Below are 27305 nucleotides of genomic sequence, written 5' to 3' on the forward strand. Positions count from 1 at the left end.
ATGCCTTTTCACATAAAAAACTAAAAGTAGAGTAAATTACAATGTCAGTGTTGTTTGTTGCAGGATTCTAGTGCAAGTCGTTTACGAGGTAACTTATTTTGAAAAGTTTTCACACCGACACTTGTGCAATATCTGTGGGAGCACACAACGAAGAGCACCACAAGTACATACAACAGTTATGTGGATTCTGACCAGTAAGGAGACAATTGAATGTCACAGGTTGTGTTCAAAATGCCCCCAGCAGCGGCAATAAACGCTTCCAGTCTGGCATGGAAAGAGTGCTGCCCACATGTTAGCATTTCATCGGAAATGTCCGAGCAGGCTGCAGTAAAATGTTGTTGCATATCAGCGGGTGTAGTTGTAGAGTCTTTTACCATTCCCGACAGAAAAAATGTCTACAGGTGACAAATCTGGGGAACGTGCCGGCCAAGATACACGTCCTCTGCGTCCAATCCAACGATTTGGAAATAATTCGTGAAGACAAGTGGCGTGACACTATCATCTGTTCGCAGATGCATCTCACTAAATGACCGTGACACTAACATCACAAAAACTGGAGCTATAGATATACACTCTAAGATGAAACAACGACGCGCCCACGAAGGAATTATCTGAATGAGACGAGAATCGATAGATGTGATTAACATGTACAGACAAACAAATCGTTGGAATTTCAGAAAAACTGGATGATTTGTGGTGTCACCGCCAGACACCACACTTGCTAGGTGGTAGCCTTTAAATCGGCCGCGGTCCGTTAGTATACGTCGGACCCGCGTGTCGCCACTATCAGTGATTGCAGACCGAGCGCCGCCACACGGCAGGTCTAGTCTAGAGAGACTCCCTAGCACTCGCCCCAGTTGTACAGCCGACTTTGCTAACGATGGTTCACTGACTACATACGCTCTCATTTGCAGAGACGACAGTTTAGCATAGCCTTCAGCTACGTCATTTGCTACGACCTAGCAAGGCGCCATATTCAGTTACTATAAGTCATAACTTCAACAATATATTCTGAACAGATAATATTGTGAATCATGTACCGTCAAGAGCGACGTTCATCATCAATGGATAAAAGTTAAGTATCAAACTAATTACGTCCGCTTTCTGAATTCTAATTCCTTGTCATGTTCCAGACCTCACGTCAGTGTAGTCCTTCCCTCCTCACGCCAGCCTGCGTGAGCTAAAACGCGTGCATTTCGGACTCCTCTAGTAACACGGTGATGGATCTTCTGCCAACACTACATGATTTATTCAAGAGCTTCACAAATTGAGAAACTCAGTAACGCGTTGGCCCGTCTCTTGCCCTTATAGAAGCAGTTACACGGTTTGTCATTGATAAAATTGTTGGATGTCCTCCTTAGGGATATCGTGCCAAATTCTGTTTAAATAGTGCATTAGATCTTCGTAATCCCCAGCAGGTAGGAGGGACATTACCCAAAATTCCCCAAACTTTCTCAATTGGGGAGAGAACCGGCGATCTTGCTGGCCAAGATACGGTTTGGCAAGCACTAAAGCCAGCAGAGTGCGGGCGGACACTTTTTTTGTGTAATCAGTCTTCTGACTTGTTTGGTGCAGCCCGCCACGGATTCCTCTCCTGGGTCAACCTCTTTATCTCAGAGCAGCACTTGCAACCAACGTCCTCAATTATCTGCTGGATGTATTCCAACCTCTGTCTTCCTCTGCGGTTTTTTCATTATACGGCTTCCTCCAGTACCACGGAAATCATTCTCTGATATCTTAACAGATATCCTATGATCCTGTCGCTTCTCCTTGTCAGTGTTTTCCACGTATTCCTTTCATCTCCGATTCTGCGCAGAACCTCCTCATTCCTTACCTTATCAGTCCACCTAATTTCCAACATTCGTCTATAGCACCACATCTCAAATGCTTCGATTCTCTTCTGTTCCGGGTTTCCCACAGTTCACGTTTCACTACCATACAATGCTGTGCTCCAAACGTACGTTCTAATAAATTTCTTCCTCAAATTGAAGCCTTTGTTTGACACTAGTGAATTTCTCTTGGCCAGGAATGCCCTTTTAGCCAGTGCTAGTGTGCTTTTGATGCCCTCCTTGTTCCATTAGTCATTGGTTATTTTGCTGCCTAGGTAGTAGAATTCCTTAACTTCATCTACTTCATGCCATCAATCGTGATGTTACGTTTCTCTCTGTTCTCGTTTCTGCTACTTCTCATTACTTTCGTTTTCTTCGATTTAATCTCGGTCCATATACGGTACTCATTAGATTATTCATTCCATTCAGCAGATCATTTAATTCTTTTTCACTTTGACTCAGCATAGTAATGTCATTAGCGAATCGTATCATTGATACCCTTTCACTTTGAATTTAAATTCCACTCCTGAACCTTTCTTTTATTTCCATCATTGCTTCTTCGACGTACAGACTGAACAGTAGGGGAGAAAGACTACATCCCTGTCTTACAAGCTTTTTAATCCGTGCACTGTGTTCTTGGTCGTCCACTCTTATTATTCCTTCTTGGCTCTTGTGCATATTGTATATGACTCGTCTCTCTCTATAGCTTACCCCTATTTTTCTCAGAATTTCGAACATTTTACAGCATTTTACATTGTCGAACGTCTTTTTGAGGTCGACAAATCGTATGAACGTGTCTTGATTTTTCTTTCGTCTTGCTTCCATTATTAACGGCAACGTTAGAATTGCCTCTCTGGTGCATTTACCCTTCCTAAAGCCAATCTGATCGTCGTCTAACACATCCTTAATTTTCGTTTCAGTTCTTCTGTATATTATTCTTGTCAGAAACTTAGATACATAAGCTGTTAAGCTGACTGTGTGATAATTCTCGCACTTTTCAGCTCTTGCAGTCTTCGGAGTTCTGAGGATCATATTTTTCCGAAAGTGAGATGGTATGTCACCAGACTCACTCATACGTTCTACACACCAACGTGAATATTCGTTTTTGTCACTTACCTCAATGATTTTAGAAATTCTGATGGAATTTTATCTATCACTTCTGCCTTATTTGATCTTAAGTAGTCCAAAGCTCTCTTAAATACTGATTCTAATACTGAATCCCCTACCTCCTGTAAATCGACTCCTGTTTCTTCTTCTATCACATCAGACAAATCTTCCAGCTGATACGAACCAATGTACTCTTTCCACCTGCATGCTCTCTCCTACACATTTAGCAGTGGAAATCCCGTTAGGCTCTTAATTTTACCACCCTTGCTTTTAATTTCAACGAAGCTTGTTTTGGCTTTCCTATATGCTGAGTCTGTCCTTCCGACAACTATTTCTTTTTCGATTTCTTCATATTTTCTATGTAGCCATTTCGTGTTGACTACTCTAAACTTCCTATTTATTTCATTCCTCAGCGACTTGTATTGCTGAATTTCCCTGAACATTATCTTGCTGAATTTTATGCCCCGAATGGCTTGCCATGAAGGGGAACAAACCGGGATGTAGCGCATTGTCGACCTACCGTTGCCCTTTAAGGGTGTCGGAGATGACAACCAAAGGTGTCTTGCTATGAAAAGAAATGACACCCCCCTTCATCATTCCTAGCTAACGGGCCAGGTGGGGACGACATTCAGGTTGTTATTCTGCCACTTTCTGGAGCGTTTCGGCCTGGAACATCATTGGCTGGAGTAGAACTGTCTTCAGTGATGAGCCCCGCTCCGAACTGAGCCCCGATGACTGGTGAAGACAACTGGAGAGGCCTCGGACAGCAGTGGCTTGGTTCAAATGGCTGTGAGCACTATGGGACTTGACATCGGAGGTCATCAGTCCCCTAGAATTTATAACTACTTAAACCTAACTAACCTAAGGACATCACACACATCCATGCCCGAGGCAAGATTCGAACACGCGACCGTAGCAGTCCCGCAGTTCTGGACTGCAGCGCCTACAACCACATGGCCACCGCGGCCGGCAGACATCAGTGGTATACTAAACAAATGCCCCCACAACCATAGTCTGGAGTGCCACTTCTTTTCATAGCAGGACCCCTTTTGGCTGTCATCCGCGCTCGACGATATTCCACGCCCTGTTTTGTTGCTCTCCATGGCAAGCCATAATGGGCTTACATTTCAGCAAGATAATGCTAGGCCGCACACGGCGAGAGTGTCTACTTCTTGCCTGCGTGGTTGCCAAATCCTACCTAGGCCAGCAAGATCGCCGGAATTTAGTTGTAGGTACAGGTCCAAGTGACCAAAGAAGTGGCCATAGATTCACTGTCACGGATCAGGATGAATTCAGAGTGCTTAAACAAGTAACGAGAGCAATGTCGCCAAGTGAAATTTTAAGGTATCGTGTAACGTTTGCGACCACATGTGTGATATATCGAAGTGTACAGGATGATTCCATGATGATGCTACAAACTATCAGGGATAATGGAGAAGGGTAAATGCCTCAATTCGAGGTAAAGGTTACTACACCGGTAACGATCGAGTCGAAAGGTAAGAAGCAGAAAATCTACTCGAGTTCCGTCTTAGCGTCGCTCAGCGCTCAGGCTAAGGCCCACAACTTCCGAACCCTGATCATCACATACTACATTCCCACTGAATGCTGTCCAGTACCCTCACATAATTTCTCCTGTAGATGAACTAGTAACGGCACATGTAACTAAACGTCCAGGAGACCTCTACGGTACAGTAATGGCGAAATTCATTTACGTGCATTACTTTCAAAAACTGCGACATTTACAACAGTTTTCAAAATGCCGTCCCCCAGGTTCAACGCATGCATTGCATCGTCGCGCCAAGTTCATTTGTTCCCGTTATAATATCATCGCTGTCGTCTGAACAGTGCCGTGGGCAGCTAGAATTCTTGCCAGGAGATCCTCTTCAGTCTGGACAGACGTCTCGTACACAAGACTTTGCTCTTGGCCCCACAATAAGAAATCAAGTGGGGTGAGATCAGGTGAACGTACTGGCCACGACGCAGGACGTATTCCGCCCATCCGTCTTTCAGGGAATGTCTGATCCAGGTGTTCACAGTCCTCAGCGCAGACTGGAGCGGGAATCGATCACGTTGAAGCCACCACACCCGTTAATGGATATGCCGGTATGTCTCAGGAACCTGGGTAATATATCTCGAATAAACAGGGTGTACACTGGCGCATTTGGCACATTTAAGCGCCCAGGAAGAAGAAACGGGCCTAGTGCGTAATCACTATGGCTGACAATAATCTGTGTTGATGGCTCTTCACAACTGTAGCGTGCGGACAATCATCGGCTCAAACGTAACTATTAGGACAATTTAGCATCTCGTCTCTGGTGAAAGAGTTTTTGTCTGTGAAAAGTATATATGCAGGAAAGCGAGGATTGACTGTAAGACGCTGAGAGGTACATTGGCTGAACACGACACGAGGTCCGAAGTCGGCAGGACCCAGGGCTTGCATTTTCTGTGAATGGTACGGGTATAGCTGCATTTCCTTTAATACTCGCCACACAGTACGCTACAAATGGTTCAAATGGCTCTAAGCACTATGGGACTTAACATCTGAGATCGTCCCCTAGAATTAGAACTACTAAAACCTAAATAACCTAAGGACATCACACACATCCATGCTCGAGGCAGGATTCGAACCTGCGATCGTAGCAGCTGCGTGGTTCCGGACTGAAGCGCCTAGAACCGCACGGCCGGCCAGCACGCTACCAAACATTCATTTCACGTGCGACTGATATAGTGCTGGATGCAGGTGTTTCATCCACTCTAGCAAGCTTTGTTGTCCCGTAGTCTGTGAATGAGGCAGGACCTGCAGTCGCGGCTACAGATAAGACGAGTACACTGTTTGACCTCGATTTATGTTTACGAACTACAGACAGGAGTGAATTACACTGACGTTACAAAAGTCATGGGATACGATATGCATACATACAGATGGCGATATTATTGCGTACGCAACGTAAAGGGGAAATGCATTAGCAGAGATAAACTATGTGATCAAAAGTATCGGGACACCTGACTAAAAATAACTTACAAGTTCGTGGCGCCCTCCATCAGTAATGCTGGACTTCAACATGGTGTTGGTCCACGCTTAGCCTTGATGACAGCTTTCACACTCGCAGGCATACGTTCATTCAGGTGCTGGAAGATTTCTTGGGGAATGGCAGCCCATTCTTCACGGGGTGCTGCAAAAAAATGGTTCAAATGGCTCTGAGCACAATGGGACTTAACTGCTGAGGTAATCAGTCTCCTAGAACTTAGAACTACTTAAACCTAACTAACCTAAGGACAACACACACATCCATGCCCGAGGCAGGATTCGAACCTGCGACCGTAGCGGTCGCGCGGCTCCAGACTGTAGCGCCTAGAACCGCTCGGCCACTTCGGCCGGCGAAGTGCAGCACTGAGGAGAGGTGTCGACGTCGGTCGGTGAGACCTGTCACGAAGTCAGCGTTCCAAAACATCCCAAAGGTATTCTATAGACGGGTCAGGACTCTGTGCAGGCTAGGGATGTTATTGTCGTGTAACCACTTCTCCACAGCCCGTGCATTATGAACAGGTGCTCGATCGTGTTGAAAGGTTCTATCGCCCTCCCCAAATTGCTCTTCAACAGCGGGAAGCAAGAAGGTGCTTAAAACAAGAATGTAGGCCTGTGCTGTGATAGTGCCACGCAAAACAACATGAGGTGCAAGCCCCTCCATGAAAAACACGACCACACTACAACACCACAGCCTCCGAATTTTACTGTTAGCGCTACACAATCTGGCAGATGACGTTCACCGGGCATTCTCCATATCCTCACTCTGCCATCGGATCGCCACATTGCGTACCGTGATTCGAAACTCCACACAACGTTTTTCCACTGTTCAATTGTCCAATGTTTACGCTCCTTACACCAAGCAAGGTGTCGTTTGGCATTTACCGGCTTGATGTGTGGTTTATGTGCAGCCGCTCGACCATGAAGTCCACGTTTTCTGACCTACCACCTAACTGTCATAGTACTTGAAGTGGATCCTGATGCAGTTTGGAATTCCTGTGTGATGATCCGGATAGATGTGTGCCTATTACACATTATTACTGTCTTCAACTGTCGGCGGTCTCTGTCAGTCAACAGACGAGGTCGGCCTGTACGCTTTCTTGCTGTACGTGTCCCTTCACGTTTCCACTTCACTATCACATCGGAAACAGTGGACCTAGGAATGTTTAGTGTGGAAATCTTGCGTACAGACGTATGACACAAGTGACACACTATCACCTCAATGAGATTTTCACTCTGTAGCGGAGTGTGCGCTGATATGAAACTTCCTGGCAGATTAAAACTGTGTGCCCGACCGAGACTCGAACTCGGGACCTTTGCCTTTCGCGGGCAAGTGCTCTACCATCTGACCTACCGAAGCACAACTCACGCCCGGTACTCACAGCTTTACTTCTGCCAGTATCTCGTCTCCTACCTAACAAACTTTACAGAAGCTCTCCTGCGAACCTTGCGGAGTCTCGGTCGGGCACACAGTTTTAATCTGCCAGGAAGTTTCACACTATCACCTGACGACATTCGAAGTCCGTGAGTTTCGCGGCGGGCCCCCCTTCTGCTCTCTCACGATGTTTAATGACTACTGAGGTCGGTGATATGGAGTACCTGGCAGTAGATGGCAGCACAATGCACCTAATATGAGAAACGTTTGTTTTTGGGGGTGTTCGGATACTTTTGATGACATAGTATATGATTTTTACTCACGTCATTCACGTGGAAAGATTTCCGACGTGATTATGGCCGCACGATTGGATTTAACGGACTTGGAACACGGAATAGTACTTGATGTTAGACACTTGGGACATTCAGTTTCGGAAATCGTTAGGGAGGTCGATATTCCGAGATCCTCAGCGTCAAGAATGTGTCAATTTCAGACAATATCACCACGGACAACGCAGTGGTCGAAGGCCGGGAGCTGCACCGTTTGCATAGAGCTGTCAATGCTAACAAACAAGCGACATTGATGCAATAACCGCAGAAATCAACGTCATCAATGTCGGCCTTTTTTTTTTTTTTTTTTTTTGTCATCAGTCTACTGACTGGTTTGATGCGGCCCGCCACGAATTCCTTTCCTGTGCTAACCTCTTCACCTCAGAGTAGCACTTGCAACCTACGTCCTCAATTATTTGCTTGACGTATTCCAATCTCTGTCTTCCTCTACAGTTTTTGCCCTCTACAGCTCCCTCTAGTACCATGGAAGTGATTCCCTCATGTCTTAGCAGATGTCCTATCATCCTGTCCCTTCTCCTTATCAGTGTTTTCCACATATTCCTTTCCTCTCCGATTCTGCATAGAACCTCCTAATTCCTTACCTTATCAGTCCACCTAATTTTCAACATTCGTCTATAGCACTACATCACAAATGCGTCTATTCTCTTCTGTTCCGGTTTTCCCACAGTCCATGTTTCACTACATACAATGCTGTACTCCAGACGTACATCCTCAGAAATTTCTTCCTCAAATTAAGGCCGGTATTTGATATTAGTAGACTTCTCGTGGTCAGAAATGCCTTTTTTGCCATAGCGAGTCTGCTTTTGATGTCCTCCTTGCTCCGTCCGTCATTGGTTATTTTACTGCCTAGGTAGCAGAATTCCTTAACTTCATTGAGTTCGCGACCATCAATCCTGATGTTAAGTTTCTCGCTGTTCTCATTTCTACTACTTCTCATTACCTTCGTCTTTCTCCGATTTACTCTCAAACCATACTGTGTACTCATTAGACTGTTCATTCCGTTCAGCAGATCATTTAATTCTTCTTCACTTTCACTCAGGAGAGCAATGTCATCAGCGAATCGTATCATTGGTATCCTTTCACCTTGTATTTTAATTCCACTCCTGAACCTTTCTTTTATTTCCATCATTGCTTCCTCGACGTACAGATTGAAGAGTAGGGGCGAAAGGCTACAGCCTTGTCTTCTTGATTGTCCACTCTTATTATTCCCTCTTGGTTGTTGTACATATTGTATATGACCCGTCTCTCGCTATAGCTTACCCCTACTCTTTTCAGAATCTCGAACAGCTTGCACCATTTTATATTGTCGAACGCTTTTTCCAGGTCGACAAATCCTATGAAAGTGTCTTGATTTTTCTTTAGCCTTGCTTCCATTATTAGCCGTAACGTCGGAATTGCCTCTCTCGTCCCTTTACTTTTCCTAAATGTCGGCCGTATGACGAAGATATCCGTCAGGACAGTGCGGCGAAATCTGGCGTTAATGGGCTATGGCAGCAGACGACCGACACGAGTGCCTTTCTAACAGCACGACATCGCCTGCAGCGCTTCTCCAGAGCGCGTGACCATATCGGTTGGACCATAGACGACTGGATGATCAGATGCGTTGCTAAGAGCTGGTGCTAGGGTTTGAGTGTGGCACAGACCCCACGAAGCCATGGAACCAAATTCTCAACTAGGCACTGAGCAGGCTGGTGGTGGCTTCATAAAGGTATGCACTGTGTTTGCGTGGGATGGACTGGGTGCCCTGGTCCAACAGAACGGACCAGTGACTGTTATTGGTTGTTTATGGCTACTTTGAGACCATTTTCAGCCATTTATGGACTTCATGTTCCCAACAAACGATGGAATGCACCATGTAACTGTGTCACATTGCTAGTGAAGAACATACAGGGCAATTTCAGCAAATGATTTGGCCACGCAGATCGCCTGAGATGAATCCCTTGATACATTTATGAGACATAGTAGACGGTTCAGTTCATGCACAAAATCCTGCATCGGCGACACATTCGCAGTTACGGCTATAGAGGCAGCATGCCTCAATATTTCTGCACGAGACTTCCAAGTCCGTACCAAGCCGAGATGCTGCACTACACCGGGCAAAAGGAGGTCCAATACGATGTTATTAGGTATCCCATGGTTTTCTGCACCTAATTGTATTCTCAGTTTTCTGTGCGTAGTCTCTTTTTTTAAAATTTCTGACGTGTTTGCGTGCTTACTAGGCCCTGTTTCACATTATAATGTGTAGTGTAAAACACTCCTGATTGTATCGACTCTTGTATTGACTCTCGTATTTTACAGTCCTTTCTTCATTTATTTTGCTTAGATCAGGTCGGGGTCGATTAGATAGTGAGGAAGGATCTTTCGTTGCTGCTGCTCTAAGGCGAGTACACCGTTCGTTTTCGAGTTATATTTACAAGCTGAAAACAGGAGCGACAGTATATAGTTTTGTCGTCTTTGATATGGATAGGGGCTGTGACTGATGTGTTTAGATGTGAGCTAACTTGGTGATCCTCTGCGCACAGCTCTAGGAGCTGCTTGAGGCTGTTGCCAATGGGCATCACTGTGGGGAACCAGACGTCAGGTATCACCCAATCGATCGACTACTGTGGTTGACCCTGGCACAGCCCGCACTGAAGTTTAGATGTGAGCTGACTTGGTGATCCTCTGCATAAAGCTGTAGGAGCTGCTTGAGGCTGTTGCCAATGGGCGTCACTGTGGGGAACCAGACGTCAGGGTCGTCCAGTACGTCCCACGTATCACCCAATGGATCGACAACTGTGGTTGACCCTGGCACAGCCCGCACTGAAGTTTAGATGTGAGCTGACTTGGTGATCCTCTGCGCGCAGCTCTAGGAGCTGCTTGAGGCTGTTGCCAATGGTCGTTACTGTGGGGAACCAGACATCAGGATCAGGGGGTCGTCGAGTACATCTCACGTATCACACAATCGATCGCCTACTGTGGTTGACCCTGGCACAGCCTGCACTGAAGTTTAGATGTGAGCTGACGGTGATCCTCTGCGCACAGCTCTAGAGGAGCTGCTTGAGGCTGTTGCCAATGGGCGTCACTGTGGGGAACCAGACGTCAGGATCAGGGGGTCGACCAGTACATCTCACGTATCACACAATCGATCGCCTACTGTGGTTGACCCTGGCACAGCCCGCACTGAAGGTTAGATGTGAGCCGACTTGGTGATCCTCTGCGCACAACTCTAGGAGCTGCTTGAGGCTGTTGCCAATGGGCGTGACTGTGGGGAACCAGACGTCATGATCGGGGGGTCGTCCAGTACATCTCACGTATCACCCAATCGATTGCCTACTGTGGTTGACCCTGGCACAGCCCGCACTGAAGGTTAGATGTGAGCCGACTTGGTGATCCTCTGCGCACAGCTCTAGGAGCTGCTTGAGGCTGTTGCCAATGGGCGTGACTGTGGGGAACCAGACGTCAGGATCAGGGGGTCGACCAGTACATCTCACGTATCACCCAATCGATTGCCTACTGTGGTTGACCCTGGCACAGCCCGCACTGAAGTTTAGATGTGAGCTGACGGTGATCCTCTGCGCACAGCTCTAGAGGAGCTGCTTGAGGCTGTTGCCAATGGGCGTCACTGTGGGGAACCAGACGTCAGGATCAGGGGGTCGACCAGTACATCTCACGTATCACACAATCGATCGCCTACTGTGGTTGACCCTGGCACAGCCCACACTGAAGGTTATATGTGAGCCGACTTGGTGATCCTCTGCGCACAGCTCTAGGAGCTGCTTGAGGCTGTTGCCAATGGGCGTCACTGTGGGGAACCAGACGTCAGGATCAGGGGGGCGTCCAGTACATCTCACGTATCACCCAATCGATCGCCTACTGTGGTTGAACCTGGCACAGCCCGCACTGAAGTTTAGATGTGAGCTGACTTGGTGATCCTCTGCGCACAGCTCTAGGAGCTGCTTGAGGCTGTTGGCAATGGGCGTCACTGTGGGGAACCAGACATCGGGATCAGGGGGTCGTCCAGTACATCTCACGTATCACCCAATCGATCAGCTACTGTGGTTGACCCTGGCACAGCCCGCACTGAAGTTATCCCCTCGCCTCTAGTCGCCTCGGAGGTCGCTGTAAGTGGTGGCAGGTAACGAAAACTTTCGGGCGCTGTGGCTGAGGAAACTCCTGAATCAGACGCAGCCACTCATCTTGTTCCACAGACCCGCAAGGTTTGTGCAGTCACAGAGGATGGGATTACTTGTAACTGGGAGCTCCAGCGTTAGGCGTGAAATGGAGATGCGGCTGCCAAGGAGGGGAAGGAATCCAGTGTGCACTCTGTGCGCATACCAGGAGGCTGGTTCTAGATGCCATGAAAAGCATAGCGTGCAGCAAACTGCAGGTGGTGGCTCACGTCGGAACTAATTATGTATGTCTCTTCGAATTGGAAGAAATTCTCTCTGGTTTAGGGTAGGTAGATGAAGTCATAAAGCCAGCCAGTCTAGCTTGTGAGACTTCGGCAGAGCTCACCATCAAAGCAACACAGACAGCACTGGTAGAGCACTTGGCCGCGAAAGGCAAAGGTCCCGAGTTCGAGTCTCGGTCCGGCACACAGTTTTAATCTGCCAGGAAGTTTCATATCAGCGCAGACTCCGCTGTAGAGTGAAAATTTCATTCTACATCACAGACAAAACCGACTGCGGTCCATTTGTACAGAGCCGAGTGGCAGGTCTGAATCAGAGGCTCAGACGGTTCTGCGAACGTGTAGGCTGCAGATTCCTCGACTCGCACCACAGGTTGGTGGGTTTCTGGGTTCCGCTTATTAGGTCAGGGGTCAGCCACACACAGGAAGCGGCTACACTGGTTGTGTGGAGGGGACTGGGCGATTTTTTAGCTAGGGGGTCTTGGAAAACTATAGAAACGGTGTCACTCTAAAACAGTGCAGGGCAAAGATAGGAACATAGACCTAGCGACAATTGTTATTGTAGCTGTAATTTGTGGTGGAAAAGAACCATAGCTCGAAGTGCCAATAGAAACCACTAAAACTTCGTTATAGGTGTAGAAAGCTAGCTAAACCTCGAAATAAGTTCATTCCATATTTTTACAAAGGACCTAATGTTGTTCAGAATGGATAGATGAAATACAGCTGTTGGTGGACCATTTATTTTGTAAAGGCCTCGTCGCTACTGCTGTGGAGGCTGAGTTACACTGTTTGTTATGACAGGCCGAGTTTGTGAGTTTGTGAAACGGCTTCTGGTGCAATACACCGCTAAGACAATTTCTTCTTGCCACTATTACACAGCTATGACCCAGGGTCAGGTGACAGGATAGGAGAAGGAAGACTCTGCAACACTGCAACAAATTAGTAACAAAGTTACAAAGTTTTACTTATCTTTGTGACTTGTTGAATTATTAAGTTTGCACCACTGCTTGTAACATAACACAAAAAAGGCCCTCAATTGCAAAGTGCAAATAATCGTAGGTAAACTTCTAGTAGATAGCAAATGCAATTTACAACAACTGTCTGTTCACTTCTAAGATTCCACTAAACGACGTTCCCTGTCTAAGTCAGGCCTGGACGATGATCTGTAATCAACTGGGCGAGAGCTGCTCTTCTATCTTCCTAGTAGGCTTCTGTCCGTTGTTGTCCGGTCATTGGCGGATTGTACTCGGCCGGCATTTGGCCGAGGCGCAGTCGATATCTTCATCCTCAGCGGCGCCCGTGGCGTTGTTGGAACTCGCGCAAGTGGCGAGTCTCTGTGGCACTGCCACCAGCCCGCATCTTTGCGCCTCTGGTGCTTTTGCCCTCGCTGTGTCTTGTTCGGACGACACAACAGTTTATTACTGTCAGAAGCAGTTTACCTTGTATTGAAATTGAAGTATACAGGGGTCGTCCATTGATCGTGACAGGGCCAAATATCTCACGAAATAAGCGTCAAACGAAAAAACTACGAAGAACGAAACTTGTCTAGCTTGAAGGGGGAAACCAGATGGCGCTATGGTTGGCCCGCTAGATGGCGCTGCCATAGGCCAAACGGATATCAACTGCGTTTTTTTAAAATAGGAAACCCCATTTTTATTTCATATTCGTGTAGTACGTAAAGAAATATGAATGTTTTGGTTGGACCATTTTTTTCGCTTTGCGATAGATGGCACTGTAATACAAACATATGGCTCACAATTTTAGACAAACAGTTGGTAACAGGTAGGTTTTTTAAATTAAAATACAGAACGTAGGTACGTGATACATGTACCTTTGTGAACTTATCATTTCTGAGAACGCATGCTGTTACAGCGTGATTACCTGTAAATACCACACTAATCCAATAAATGCTCAAAATGATGGCCGTCAACCCCAATGCATTTGACAATACGTGTAACGACATTCCCCTCAACAGCGAGTAGTACGCCTTCCGTAATGTTCGCACATGCATTGACAATGTGCTGACGCATGTTGTCAGGCGTTGTCGGTGAATCACGATAGCAAATATCCTTCAACTTTCCCCACAGAAAGAAATCCGGGGACGTCAGATCCGCTGAACGTGCGGGCCATTGTAAGGTGCTTCGACGACCAATCCACCTCTCATGAAATATGCTATTCAATACCGCTTCAACCGCACGCAAGCTATGTGCCGGACATCCATCAAGTTGGAAGTACATCGCCATTCTGTCATGCAGTGAAACATCTTGTAGTAACATCGGTAGAACTTTACGTAGGAAATCAACATACATTGTACCATTTAGATTGCCATCGATAAAATGGGGCCAATTATCCTTCCTCCCATAATGCCGCACCATACATTAACCCGCCAAGGTCGGTGATGTTCCACTTTGTCGCAGCCATCGTGGATTTTCCGTTGCCCAATACTGCATACTATGCCGCTTAATGTTACCGCTGTTGCTGAATGACGCTTCGTCGCTAAATAGAACGCGGGGAAAGAACCTGTCATCGTCCCGTAATTTCTCTCGTGCCCAGTGGCAGAACTGTACACGACGTTCGGAGTCGTCGCCATGCAATTCCTGGTGCATAGAATATGGTACGGGTGCAATCGATGTTGATGTAGTATTCTCAACACCGACGAATTTGAGGTTCCCGATTCTCGCGTAGTGATGTGTGGATTAGCCGCGACAGTAGCTAAAACACCTACTTGGGCGTCATGATTTGTTGCAGGTCGTGGTTGAGGTTTCACATGTGGCTGAACACTTCCTGTTTCCTTAAATAACGTAAGTATCCGGCGAACGGTTCGGACACTTGGATGATGTCGTCCAGGATACCGAGCAGCATACATAGCACACGCCCGTTGGGCATTTTGATCACAATAGCCATACATCAACATGATATCGACCTTTTCCACAATTGGTAAACGGTTCATTTTAACACGGGTAATGTATCACGTGGGTTGGCTTGCGTGCCTCAGCGATACAGATGGCCGTACCGTAGGTGCAACCACAACGGAGGGGTATCTGTTGAGAGGCCAGACAAACATGTGGTTCCTGAAGAGGGGCAGCAGCCTTTTCAGTAGTTGCAGGGGCAACAGTCTGGATGATTGACTGATCTGGCCTTGTAACATTAACCAAAACGGCCTTGCTGTGCTGGTACTGCGAACGGCTGAAAGCAAGGGGAAACTACAGCCGTAATTTTTCCCGAGGACATGCAGCTTTACTGTACGGCATGGAGAGCTGCATCAAACCAGTCTCAGGACTGAAGACCACAACAACAACAAGAATGTATCACGAAGCAAATACCGTCCGCACTGGCGGAATGTTACGTGATACGACGTATTTATACGTCTGTGACTATTACAGCGCCATCTACCACGAAGCAAAAAAAGTGGTCCAACTAAAACATTAATATTTCTTTACGTACTACACGAATATGTAATAAAAAATGGGGGTTCCTATTTTAAAAAAAGGAGTTGATATCCGTTTGACCTATGGCAGCGCTATCTAGCGGGTCAACCACAGCGCCATCTGGTTTCCCCCTTCAAGCTAGATGAGTTTCGTTCTTTAGTTTTTTCATTTGATGCTTATTTGGTGAGATATTTAGCCCGGTCACTATCAATGGACCACCCTGTACAGCTCTTCAGCATGGGTAGAGGCTGTACTTGACAACTGGAATACATTAATAATTGGTTCCTTTTACCGACTCCCTTACTCATTTGCTGCAGTTGATGAACAGTTCAAAGAAAACATGAGTTTGGTTGCAAATAAGTACCACACTCATACAATTATGGTTGGAGGTTGCTTCAATGTACCCTCGATCTGTTGACGAAAACCTATGTTTAAAATCGGTGTCATGCATGAAACGTCGTCTGAAATCGTTCTGCATGCGTTCTCAGAATATGATTTGAACTATTAATTCAGGAGCCTACTCGAAGTGTAAGTGACTGTGAAAACGCACTTGACCTTCTAGCAACAAATAATCCTGAGCAAATAGGGAGCATCATGTCAGACACAGAGATTAGTGGCCACAATGTTTTTGTTGCGCAGGTGAGTACCTTCACATCCGAACCCACGAAAAACAAACGCAAAATACATCTATTTAAAGAAGCAGGTAAAAATTCCCTAAGAAACAGTGTCCACTCCTTCCAATCGGACTATGTAAGAGTAGACCGGATGAGGTTGATAATCAAAGAAATCAACGGCAATTGAGAGACATATGAAAATAAATTAATAAGAGATAGTACTGATTCCCCATGATACGTAGAACAGGTGAGAACACTGTAACAGAAGCAATGAAAAACAATGTAAAATTTAAAAGAACGCAAAACCCACAAGGCAGATGCTTTTAATCGATCCCACAACGAACTCTGTCTCGGAATCTGGCAGAAAACCCAAAGAGACTCTGGCCATACATAAAGCACACCAGTGGCAAGACGCAATCAATACCTTCGCTGCGCGATAACAACGGTGAAGTCAACGATGACAGTGCCACTAAAGCAGAGTTATTAAATGCGATTTTCCGAAACTCCTTCACCGAGCCGAAGTAAATATTCCTGAATTCCAGTCTGACATGATGAGAAATATTGAAGTAGATATCCTCGGTGTAGCAAAGCAGCTTAAGTCACTTAAAACAGGCAAGGCCTCAGGTCCAGACTGTACACCAGTCAGGTTCCTCTCAGAGTATCCTGAGACAATACCTCCATACTTATCAATCATATACAACTGCTCGCTCGTAGAAACCGCTCAAACGTAAGGACTGGAAAATGGTACAAGTCACACCAATACCCAAGAAAGGAAGTAGGCGTAATCCGCTGAATTACAAGCCCATATCGCTAACGCCGATTTGCACTAGGATTTTGGAACATATACTGTGTTCGAACATTATATATTCTCTCGCAGAAAACGATTTATTGACAAGCAGCCGACATGGATTCAGAAAATATAGTTCTTGTGAAACACGACTAGCTCTTTATTCTCATGAAGTAATGAGTGCTTTTGACGGGGAATGTCAAATGATTCCATTTTTTTAAGTTTCCAGAAAACTTTTGACACCTTTCCCCACAAGCGATTTCTAATCAGACTGCGTGCCTGTGGTGTATCGCCTCAATCGTGCATTTTGATACGTGCTTTTCTGTCAGAAAGGTCACAGTTCGTAGTAACTGACGGAAAGTCATTGAGTTGGCGTTCCCGAAGGAAGTCGCCCTTCTTTCAACGATCTGTATAAACGATTTAGGAGACTAAGTAGCCCTCTTAGACTGTTTGCAGATGGTGCTGTCATTTACCGTCTTATAAAGTCATCATATGATCCAAGCAAATTGCAGAAGATTTATAGGAGATATCTATATGGTGCGAAAAGTGGCAATTGACTCTACACAATGAAAAGTGCGAAGTCATCCACATGACTACTAAAAAGAATTCCCTAAATTTCGGTTACACGATAAACCACAAAATCTAAAGGCTGTAAATTGAACTGAATACTTAGGGATGATAATTACGAATAACTTCAGTTGGGACGCTCATATAGATAAAGTTGTGGGTAAAGCAAACCAAGGACTGCAATTTATTGGCAGAAGACTTAAAAGGTCTAGCAGGTTTACTAAAGAGACTGCTCGTAATACGCTTGTCCGCCGGCATCTGGAGTACAACAGATGGGATCGACGGAGGACATCGAAAGAGTTCAAAGAAGGGCGGCTTGTTTTGTATTATCACAAAATAGGGGAGAGAATGCCATGGATATATACACGGATTAGGGTGGCAATAATTAAAACAAAGGCGTTTTTCGTTGCGTCAAGATCTTCCCATGTATCAGTCTCCAACTTTCTCCTCAGAGTATAAAATATTCTGTTGGCGCCGACCTAGCACAGAGAAATGTATATCATCATAAAATAAAAGAAATTAGAACTCGCACAAAGAGATTTAATAGTTCGTTTTTCCCGCGCGCTGTTCTCGAGCGGAACGGTAGAGAAACAGCTGAAGATAGTTCAATGAACCCTCTGCCAGGCACTTACTTGTGAACTGCAGGGTAAAAATACACGCACAGCGTCTTCTGAGGTGGCAGTCAATGTAATTTGTCATCCTCCACGATTGTTCCAATGTGGTACCAGTTGCTCTGCTTCACTGAGTCGTTGGAACAGCCTTGGAAATTGTGAGCCAGATGTCTTCTACCCGAATTTCTGGTCCTTTCCGCGTCTCGGCCGCTGTTTTCAATTTGCCCACACACGAAGAACATGTCTGCAAGTTCCACCAACGGGTACAGCTCCATTTGGTTAGTGTTGATCGACATTACTACTTCAACTTTCAAACACAGACTGCAGTCTACCGCAATACAGACACTGTACACCAAGATATCGCTCCCCATTATAAAGTCAAATTATTATGACTGAACAATATCTGGTCGTTCGAATGGAAACTTTTGGGCGAGAGAGGTTGCGTCTCCAATATTTTTAACACAAATGTCTCCCACACTCGCAGGTATTAATTTAATTCTTGTTTGAATTCTCAAGTCTATAAAGCAAAATGATTAATGGTATGCAAACAGCAGTTAGAGTTCGTAATCGTACTCTGTCTGTCTCTTGATGTCGAAGTCAGGACCTGTAATAAAATTTCTGTGTCTCTGCAGAATTTGGGCGATCGTCGCTCCTTTAATTCTTAAAATAGTCGGGGGCGCAATCGTACGCAGCATGGGAATCAATGTCCAAGTTATGTATTAATTTCGATAAAAGTCCAGAAATTAATCTCTCAAAATAGAGCATAAACGACAATATACCGGCTTTACTGATTTCCCAGGAGATAAAGTTCCCTACGAGTTACGACACACCAAATGATGTTCCGAGCCACAGACAAGGGAGAAGTTAAAATAACCAAAGAATTAACCATACCTTTTCCATTCATGAATTTATATTTTTCCATAAATGAGTTTCATAGCTACATTTCAGGGTACATCGTCATCTTGTATGAGATAAAATGTTATAATTAATCAAATTACGTTCTGTATTCAAAACGGCATCATTCAACAATGCCACTAATTACAGTTCAGTTGCGAAATACCATCATATTCCTCTCCGCCTAAACCAGAAATAAGTAAGTTCATAGTAGACATGTTCCACATGATGCTCACAGTTTTTATATCATTCGTCAGAGATCATCTCTATCTTTCTTTCTCTCGCAGTCGTAATGAGTCTTCGGTCACTCGCGCAATTACAGATAAACGTTTGCTCTAAAGGAGAAAAAGTGACAGAAAACGGGTGATTCTTCACGTACATTGTACACCAGCTGCATTGCATTACTTATTACCCTGATCTCTAAACCTAAGTGATTCTCGGGATTGCCTGCACTACAGTAGGGCTGGCGGTTATTACGGAAACAACCGGCTTTCCGTTACACCGTTTCTTTTCGTCTCCAGTTTAACCTGACTGTTACAACCTCGCAAATTGACCGGTTTGTTAAATAACCGATTTTCTGTTTTTGTTGTTTTCAGTTCGAGTAATAAACACAGATTTCGAACAAAGATTGAAAACTTCTAACGAAGGTGACGAAATAGGAAATCACGTACGGTTGAGGCTGTGGCAGAAATCGACCTCATTGTCTCAAGCAAAAGTGGTGAAGGTAGAGGAAACTGGCGGAGAGAAAGCGAGAGCAAAATTTCACAGGTTGGTGACTTCACTGCACCTTCACTTTCGGATAGTATCAATTTTTCACCATGAAGCGACCACAAAATTAACGGTACAGTTATTAACACGAGTTTGTAGCACGTCAGTACAGGTATGAGTAGGTCCGTTAAATTTACTCTCTCTTCCAAAGAACAGTGTGGATGTTTTCTGCTTGTATGATGTAAGTTTGTTGCGCCTCCTCCCGTTTTTAATCTTTCAAAGCAAATGGAGCATTGCACTTCATTGCTACCGCACTTCGTGGAATACTTCCAAACTGAGGACGGTACCATTGTGCAGTACGACTGAGGACAGCTAGAAGCTATCCAACAGATCAGGTGCGCATAAGTTTTGCATACTGCACTTACACGCGTAGCGTTAAGTAGGCCACGCCACACGACAAAGGGTGCATTATAGTCTCTGCAGTGCTGTACCAATTCTTATGTCATGTGCTTGTTGCTATAATCCGTTCACCAGAAGAATAAACCTGATGTAAATACTCACACACGAGATGATTGGTCAGAAGCCGTAGCACACGTACACTGGTGTTGTTACGCTCTTTGAAGTAGGTCCCATTTATATAAGAGGTATCTTATAACTAAGTTACGTTAAATGAAACTTTAAGATATTCAAATGTAGTAACAGCCATGAACGTTTTTCTTAATCACGCTTAATTTACGTAGTTTCTATTTCAAAAATCGTGTACCGTCACAGCCTCTGCATGGCTGTGTTGTGATTGTCGCGCTGTTAAGGCGCAGTATGAAAATGGCTGATGCTGTTTTCTGTTCCGTAGTGAGACACGCGCGTGGAACACGGTTAAAAAGTGCCGGGAAATAGGCTGTTCTTAATGTTTTTCATAAATTTACGGAGATATTCTGCTTTGAAGTTTTCTAAGCCTTGTATCAATGCAGTTGACCAATAATTACACAGTGAAGGTGTAGCGTAATCGGTAAGGTAATGGAATGGAAATCAAATGTGGTAATTCGTGCGTTGGTTCAAAACTTGCCGGCACGGTAGCTCAACGTGTTCGGTCAGAGGGTTAGCAGCCCTCTGTAATAAAAAAAAAACTGAGTTAACTGATCAAAGACGAACTAAAACGGATGTCTTACGACGTCCGCCCCGAGCACATACAACGAACGAAAACGAACAAAATGAGAATTAAAAAAAAAAAGCGTGTTCGGTCAGAGGGTTAGCTCCCTCTGTAATAAAAAAATTGAGTTAATCGATCAACAACGAACTTAAACGGATGTCTTACGTCTTACGACGTCCGCCCCGAGCAGGTGCAACGAACAAAATCAAACAAAATGAGATAAAAAAATCTCCACGTTGTCATTTTTTTATTTCTCGTTCAGTTTGAAATATCTACATCGTGTAATTTTAAAACTCATCATAATTTTTTCTGAATAATGTACGTCTTCTTGTTTCTAATTACATATTGGACGCAAAATTCCTGTTTTCATTTCAAATGCAAATTCTAAATTATCGATGTTTTATGAAAGACGGTTCATAAAAATTGTTTAAATTAAAAAAAACATTACAATTTAACTCTGTAAGGCAAAAATGAGAAACCAAATCATGTTTATTTGGACTATGTCCACAGTTTTATACCATAGAGATAGATAAGTGTCGTAGGAACACGAAAAACATTTTCACAGCATCGAGCACGTCGTACAAATGCTGCATTTTTACATTTGCTACTGTACCATTACAATATGAACCCCGAACTGATCTGGAGCCAAGCTGTGAGGGATTTGGCCCGAGAAATAACAAGACGTTCTGCAACTAACGCACGCAGATTTTCCACACGTCACTGCAAAACGCTGGAGGGATATAGAACGGCTCGTCATAAAAGAAATATAGAAAATGCTGCGCCTGGTTGGCTTCGTGGATTCTGTTGTTGTTAGGCTCATTATCAACGTAGTAGGTACCACTTTCAGAATTGAAACGTATTTCCCGGATTCGGATAAGGAAGCAGCTAAGAGATTAGCAGACGACTGACTGTAAGAAATACCTTCAGTGGCTTCAATATGTAACTATACGGTGAAATCCTTCAATACTCTCTTACGTTAGACACACCTTATGCAGAAAAGTTACCCTGTGGTTAAGTCAGGAATTTTCATCATTTTTGTTTTTAATTACAATAGTGCGTTAGATAAAAACGATAACGTGTTGCGGTTTTCGTCTAGTCGTCTAAGGTGCGTATTGTGGGAGATTTAAAGTGTGTTATTTCATTCTGCTTAAAAATTAAATGACATTCGAAGCTGTATTGCTCCTCTGCTTGTCTCTTTTTTACGTGTGAACTGCAGCTGGCCACGTCACTGCAGGCTAGCTGTACCAGCTGACCGGCCAGTGTTGTCCAAGTTGAATGTGCCGGCAAAGCTGCTATCCCGTATTATCGATAAGTCGATGTGCGCGTAACACACAGCACAAATGTGCCCTTATTATCGTACTTGACAGTACTCGAGACAGTTCGGCTGCAGTCCCACGTGAAACGGAAATCCAATGAGTTTCAAGCAAACACGGAAGAATACATAGTGCAATGTTTACATCAGGTTTATTATTATAATGAACGGATTATAGTTTCTAACTGTGCCCATTGTTATGAAAACAGTGGTGATCGTTCTTCTTTGTTTCTATAACAATCAAATATTTAAAAGCAATGGATATTTTATGAATAAACACAAGTCGATTTTAAAAAAAGGTTTCATTAAAGACCAAAAATTTTAGCACTGCTGCTAATGCAAATTGATATGCCAGTTACTAGTAAAAAATGAAAAACAACCTGTTATAAGCGAGACCAAACATATACTGAAACACAGCAGTTATTGAGAACTAAAGTTGCGGTATCGGTTATCACCGGTAGGTTTTTCCTATTCATACCCTACAATCTTAGCAACAATGCTACCTGTACATTTATGCCACTGTTAGATGATCAGAACGATTTTCGGCTTTAACTTCCGACTCTTATCGTTTCCAGGCCAAAGTCTCTTACTTTCAATTGATACATCTACTCTTCTCCATCCATGAAAGTTTGTAACGTGATCACGGTGTCACCCTCCATATTCATGTCGCAACAAAACGGGCGGATGCATTACGAATGTTATGCGAACCTGGAGAGAAATTCATACGGGCTGTGGCAACGTCCGCTGGAGAGTTCTAGGAACGGCTGTTACTCGTTTTAGAGCAGTGGAGAAACCAGGGATTCCAGCAGGGCTTCCGGTATGCACCAGGCGGCGCTATGCACCGGGAAACACGCCAAGAGCTTCAGGCGTCACAACACGCAGGGGCGGAGCTGCAGGGCAGAAACTCTGAGCGGGCTGCACGTGGGGACACGGCCCTGCTGCGAGCGCGTAGTCAACAACACGACGTCTGGGCCTGGACCACTTGGACGACTTTCCTTATTATTGTTATTATCATTATTATTGACAATGATACAGATATCTACTTATTATAACTTGTACATAATGTATCATAACTGAATCGTATCTATGAGGGCAGTTCAATAAGTAATGCAACACATTTTTTTTCTGAAACAGGGGTTGTTTTATTCAGCATTGAAATACACCAGGTTATTCCCCAATCTTTTAGCTACACAACACTATTTTTCAACGTAATCTCAATTCAATGCTACGACCTTACGCCACCTTGAAATGAGGGCCTGTATGCCTGCACGATACCATTCCACTGGTCGATGTCGAAGCCAACGTCGTACTGCATCAATAACTTCTTCATCATCCGTGTAGTGCCTCCCACGGATTGCGTCCTTCATTGGGCCAAACATAAGGAAATCCGACGGTGCGAGATCGGGGCTGTAGGGTGCATGAGGAAGAACAGTCCACTGAAGTTTTGTGAGCTCCTCTCGGGTGCGAAGACTTGTGTGAGGTCTTGCGTTGTCATGAAGAAGGAGAAGTTCGTTCAGATTTTTGTGCCTACGAACACGCTGAAGTCGTTTCTTCAATTTCTGAAGAGTAGCACAATACACTTCAGAGTTGATCGTTTGACCATGGGGAAGGACATCGAACAGAATAACCCCTTCAGCGTCCCAGAAGACTGTAACCATGACTTTACCGGCTGAGGGTATGGCTTTAAACTTTTTCTTGGTAGGGGAGTGGGTGTGGCGCCACTCCATTGATTGCCGTTTTGTTTCAGGTTCGAAGTGATGAACCCATGTTTCATCGTCTGTAACAATCATTGACAAGAAATTGTCACCCTCAGCCACATGATGTGCAAGCAATTCCGCACAGATGGTTCTCCTTTGCTCTTTGTGGTGTTCGGTTAGACAACGAGGGACCCAGCGGGAACAAACCTTTGAATATCCCAACTGGTGAACAATTGTGACAGCACTACAAACAGAGATGTCAAGTTGAGCACTGAGTTGTTTGATGGTGATCCGTCGATCATCTCGAACGAGTGTGTTCGCACGCTCCGCCATTGCAGGAGTCACAGCTGTGCACGGCCGGCCCGCACGCGGGAGATCAGACAGTCTTGCTTGACCTTGCGGCGATGTGACACACGCTTTTCCCAACGACTCACCGTGCTTTTGTCCACTGCCAGATCACCGTAGACATTCTGCAAGCGCCTATGAATATCTGAGATGCCCTGGTTTTCCGCCAAAAGAAACTCAATCACTGCCCGTTGTTTGCAACGCACATCCGTTACAGACGCCATTTTAACAGCTCCGTACAGCGCTGCCACCTGTCGGGAGTCAATGAAACTATACGAAACGAAGCGAGAATGTTTGAAAATATTCCACAAGAAATTTCCGGTTTTTTCAACCAAAATTGGCCGAGAAAAAAAAATGTGTTACATTACTTATTGAACTGCCCTCGTACATCTACATGGATTCTCTGCAAATCACACGTAAGTGCCTGGCAGATGGTTCATCGAACCACCTTCGTTATAATACTATATTATTCCCCCCTTGAACTTCCGAGCGAGCTCTGATCTCTCTTGTTTAATTATGATAATCGTTTCTCCCTATGTAGGTCGGCGTTAACAACATATTTTCGCATTCGGAGGAGAAAGTTAGCGATAGAAATTTCGTGAGAAGATTCCACCACAAGGAGAAACGCCTCTGTAATAATGGCGGCCATTCAAAATCCTGTATCATGTCCGTGACACTCCCTACTTCGCGATAATACAAAACGAGCTGTTCTTCGTTAACGTTTCTCGGTGTACTCTGTTGATTGTGTCTAGTAAGGATCCAACACAGCGCAGCAGTACTCGGAAAGAGCACGCACAAGGGTAGTGTAGGCAGTGTCGTTAGTAGATCTGTTACATTTTCTGTTACATTTTTCTTCGGTTTGCCTTCCCCACAACATTTTCAACGTGGTCATTTCGATTTAAATTATTCGTAATTGTCATTCCTACGCATTTAGTTGAATTTACGGCATTTAGATGAGACTGATTTATCGTGTAACCGTAATTTAAGGATTCGTTTTGGCACTTACCTGTATGATTTCACACTTTTCGTTATTTAGGGTCAACTGCCAATTTCCGCACCATTCAGATAACTTTTCTAAATTGTTTTCCAATTTGTTTTGATCTTCTGACGAGTTTACTAGACGAGAAACGACAGCATCATCTGCAAACAACCTAAGACGGCTGCTCAGATTCTCTCCTAAATCGGTTATATAGATAAGGAACTGCCTTGGGGAACGACATAAATCACTTCCGTTTTACTCGATGACTTTCCGTCAATTAATACGTCCTGTGACCTCTCTGACAGGAAATCACGAATATAGTCACTTAACTGAGACGATATTCCATACGCACGCAATTTCACTACGACCCGCTTGTGTGGTACAGTGTCAAAAGCCTTCCGGAAATCCAGAAATACGGAATCAATTTGAAATCCCATGTGAATAACATTCAATGCTTCGTGTGTGTAAAGAGCTCCTTGTGTTTCACAAGAACTATGTTTTCTAAATCCGTGTCGACTGTGTGTTTATAGATCGTTCTTTGCGAGGTCATTCATAATGTTAAAGACAATATATGTTCCAAAATCCTGCTGCATATCGACATTAATGATATGGGCCTGTAATTTAGTGGATTACTTCTACTACCTTTTCTCAATATCGATGTGACCTGTGCAACTTTCCAGTCTTTTGGTACGGATATTTCGTCGAGCGAGCGGTTGTATATGATTGTTCACTACGGAGCTATTGCATCAGCATATATTTTTAAAAGGGCTGAAGTCAACCAACACACGTATGTGGGAAATTGCGAAAGCTGTTTAAATTGTGTAGTAACTTTGTAGGGACATCTTTATTGGCATTGTATGAGGCAATTGTGGTTGTGAGACAAGAGCTTGAAAGTCTAACGTTAAAATCTGGCACTGTAGTTAATCATTAACAGCTGGAAACTGATGATATGAAAAAATTACACGTGAAAGATGCTGAAATCGCACACTTCTTTTTACTGACATTTAAATTATCTTGATTGCGTACAATATAAGACGTACAGTTCTATAATTCACAATACTCATGCATGATTGTATAACAATAATCAGCGTTTGAAAGTCCATTCTCTCGTCGTCTTGGCTGTCGTTCTTTGCAAGTCACACCAAAATTTCGCCTAATGAAGGTGGTTGTACATCAGGCAAAGTCAGAGTTCTCCAAGTCCTTGACTGTACCAGACTTGATTCGGAGACTGGAAAGTTGCACAGGTCACACCAATATTCAAGAAAGATCGTAGGGGTAATCCACTAAATTAGAGACCCGTATCATTAACGTCGATATGCAGCAGGATTGTGGAACATATACTGTGTTCGAATATTATGAATTACCTCGAACAAAACGGTCTATTGACACATAGTCAATATGGATTTAGAAAACATCGTTCGTGTGAAACACAACTAGCTCTTTATTTGCGTGAAGTGTTGAGTGCTATTGACAAGGGATTTCAGATTGCTTCCGTATTTATGGATTTCCGGAAGGCTTTTCATACTGTACCACACAAGCGGTTTGTAGTGAAATTGCATGCTTATGGAATATCGTCTCGGTTATGTGACTGGATTTGTGATTTCCTGTCAGAGAGGTCACAGTTCGTAGTAACTGACGTAACGTCATCAAGCAAAACAGAAGTGATTCCCCAAGTAGTGTTATAGGCCCTTTGCTGTTACTTATCTATATAAACGATTTGGGAGACAATCTGAGCAGCCGTCTTAGGTTGTTTCCACATAATTCTGTCGTTTATCGACTGATAAAGTCACCAGAAGATCAAAACAAATTGCAAAACGATTTAGAAAAGGTATCTGAAAGGTGCGAAAATTGGCAATTGACCCTAAATAACGGAAGTGTGAGGTCACCCACAAGAGTGCTAAAAGGAATTCATTCAACTTCAGTTACACGATAAATCAGTCACATCTAAAGGCCGTAAATTCAGCTAAGTACCTAGGAATTACAATTGCGAACAACTTAAATTGAAAAGAACACGCAGAAAATGTTGTGCGGAAAGCTAACCATAGACTGCGTTTTATCGTCAGGACACTTAGGAAATGTAACAGATCTATTAAGCAGACTGCCTACACTACGCTTGTCCGTCCTCTTTTAGAATACTGCT

Source organism: Schistocerca piceifrons, chromosome 9 (genome assembly GCF_021461385.2).
Source record: "Schistocerca piceifrons isolate TAMUIC-IGC-003096 chromosome 9, iqSchPice1.1, whole genome shotgun sequence".
In the NCBI taxonomy this organism is placed as follows: Eukaryota; Metazoa; Arthropoda; class Insecta; order Orthoptera; family Acrididae; genus Schistocerca; species Schistocerca piceifrons.